Here is a 3,023-nt window from a genome sequence, read left to right as displayed (position 1 = left end):
GTTCCACCTTCTGAAGCGGGTCTAACATCATCAGATCCGGATCGGCAATTCCGTCTAAGTTCCTTAGAATAGGGGAAGTCCCCGACGACATGAAAACACCATCGAGAATGTGCAGGAACCCAAGACAACAGAATAGCCAAAGCAATGCATCCTCTATAGCAGTGATCTTTCCGTTGGTAAGGCCCATTTGCCCGGATAGTTCTGCGTTAAATCGTACTCAATCTGTACCAGACTTAACCCTGGACCCTAACCTTTTTTATTTCGTAGTACATACATGCCGGCTTCAAGTTAACTTGTCAGATGGGTTTCCCACTAGAGGCGGCCCAGGTGATTGCCTACATATTCGGCGACTCTATGAACCCTTAAAAGAGGCTGTTTCGTCGTGGGGATCGCAACCTGGATTGCGAGTCGTTCTCGTCGCTGCTACTTGGAAATGAACCGTCAACCTACGTACTGGAGCTGCTTGCGCTCAGGACCACGTGGACCTACTTACTACCTGGGAATGAACAGCTGAATTCGTCGTCTTCCTCAGCCCATGACACGTCCCATGATCTCTGCTTGCAGTACATTGTAACCTCGAATGAAACGCAAGTGCTCGTCCTCTTGGTGGACACAACTCTCACATTGCTGGCTAGCATCAGCACCTCCCGAAACAGTTCGAAAACCTCTCTTGTTTAAACCATCGCTGTGAACTGCTAAATGGCTTCGAGTTTTGTTTTTACTACAGGTTCACCGTATGCAGACCTGTAGTTTGCCACCAATTTTCTTCTTCACATGAATTCCAGGTAGTGTTGGAAGTACTCCACAAACTCCCTCAGATTGTACCCATTGTGTATAAATTTCCCAATCTGCATATTCAAAGCCTTGCACCTCGACGTTGTCTTCAATCCTACGAAGAATTTTCCCCGGATGTGCGCATTGGACCATGAATGCTTCCTTGCATACATATCAGCTATCCACGGGTGGTTCTCTAACCCGAACTTTGCCACGCTATCCATCCATATTCTCTCAAATTTATCAACCTCTAGATCGCTCATCAAGCATAGACAAAATTTTCGAAGAAAAACGGGCCGTCCAACTCTAGCAGTGGCATTCCTTAACAAGTGTCAGCTACACAACCTGTGATGTGCACTGGGAAAACTGTACTAACCACACTCTTCATGGCAAGATCCCCGTCTGTCATGACAGATTTTGGTTGTTTTCCTTTCATTGCCTCAAGAAATAACCGCAATAATCACACATAGATTTCTTCACTCTCGTTGCTCAAGATGGCGCAACCAAACACAACCGTACTCATATGATGGTCCACCTCTGAGAATATTACCAATGGGCACTTGTATTTGTTATGATCGTACCTTGCGTCAAACCCCAGGACATCCCCGAACACACTGTAGTCATAACGACTAGTACCATCACACCAGAAGAAATTTTCCAGCCTTTTCTCACCATCCAGAGAGTACTTCCAGAATATTCCACAATCGGTAGTCCTTAAAGTTGCCAAGAACTTCAACGCGGCCTAAGCATCTGTCGCGCCTGCCCGCCTTTGCTTCTCTATTGCATTATAGATGTCCTTTATCTCGAACCCAACAATCTCGAATCCCCCTTACTGATTAGCAAAGGCTCGGAATATCGTCGGCACTCGCAACCCAACTTTCCTCATCGAATTGATTTAGCGCAAATCACCTTCCTTGACTGTTCTGTATGACTGCATCAGACCCCTAAACTTCGCATCCAGCATGGGATGATTATGGTTATCACAAAATTGTTCAACAAACCATCGCCCACTGGTATCATCAACGTGCACCTTAATTCAAGCTTCACACCCGCATCGTGTGATCAGTCGATGATCTATCTTCCTCTCTCCCCGCTGCATGTGTTTCCCATCTCGCTCTCCTTCTGTTGAGCACACGAATATCTGCCAAATGATTTCACACTCCGCCCCCTGCTTTGTTCTGCGACCCACCTTTGACCACCTCACCGAGAATCCCTTTATGCGACCGTATTCGTTGTAGCAGTCATAAGCTGCCTGCAAGTTTATGAACTCAGTCGTTAGGATGTCCTTCGCTGTGAGGGCTGAAAATTTAGTTGCGCAAACAATACTATTCCGTCAACAATCCTCACTGATGCTTTTACATCTATGTCTGTATCTGCGGCGGACAAATTCATCGCTTCTGCTTCCTTTACCAGCACGGTTTCGCCGATCATCCCATCCCCCGCATCCTGCAACAAACAACATACGGCATCGGTGACAACAAGCGGTGGGCCACATCAACAAAAACCGGTCCACAGAAAATTCATAAAATGAGTAAAACACAACATGCGGTGTACGGACTCGGTCAAAATTAAATAAAAACTGTAGCTTCGCTCCACAAATCCATTCGCCTGTCACAGTTCAAATATCGCACTGAGTGAAAATTGGCATTATCAATCATAACTACAAACACGCAACTATATCCCACACCCCCTAAAATAATCCTGCACATAAGCCAGATCTAACTAAAATCTATTCAAGTATATCGACCAACCCCAATTTCGACAAACATTTTAATAAGTAACAATTCAAATTCGTCCGTGTGCCGCTCTAAACGACAACCTCTAAACATAAAAAACTTATAACTGTTGGAGACACGATGGAGGCACGGGCCCCCAATCGAAACCCATTTCTGGAGCATACCTCAACAACCTCCCCTGGCATTATCGAAAGGTAAATAACTCAGTAACATCGACACAACGTACCTGCAAATCTAGTTGTCCCGTGGGGTCCATTACCTTCCCTTATGGTAAACCTCAAGTTAGCCAGATCTCGATCTATGCTTCCGCGCCATTCAGTCAAGCGTTCTCTTCCGCCTTGAAGCACCGTCTCCGTCCACGTGGTCCAAACGAAGCTTCACAGTGACCCCAACACAACTTACACCTACCTATTAATGGAGCTTGGAACTTTCATTTAATAATGGATTCTCATCTCCTCCCTCCCTTTTTCCTTTTTTTTTTTTTGAAATTCATCCCCAACCGCTACTTTTACC

The 3,023-nt window shown here is 45.6% G+C and overlaps 1 pseudogene; it reads right to left on the bottom strand.

Annotated features, from left to right (window-relative positions):
* Positions 1–770: 770 nt before the first annotated feature.
* Positions 771–2,766, bottom strand: LOC148563627 (protein FAR1-RELATED SEQUENCE 5-like; annotated as a pseudogene).
* Positions 2,767–3,023: the final 257 nt, after the last annotated feature.

This window comes from Arachis ipaensis, chromosome B5 (assembly GCF_059453495.1).
Source record: "Arachis ipaensis isolate K30076 ecotype BB chromosome B5, ASM5945349v1, whole genome shotgun sequence".
In the NCBI taxonomy this organism is placed as follows: Eukaryota; Viridiplantae; Streptophyta; class Magnoliopsida; order Fabales; family Fabaceae; genus Arachis; species Arachis ipaensis.
Note: the sequence above shows the minus strand (reverse complement) of the source record. Positions and strands in the feature narration are given on the sequence as shown.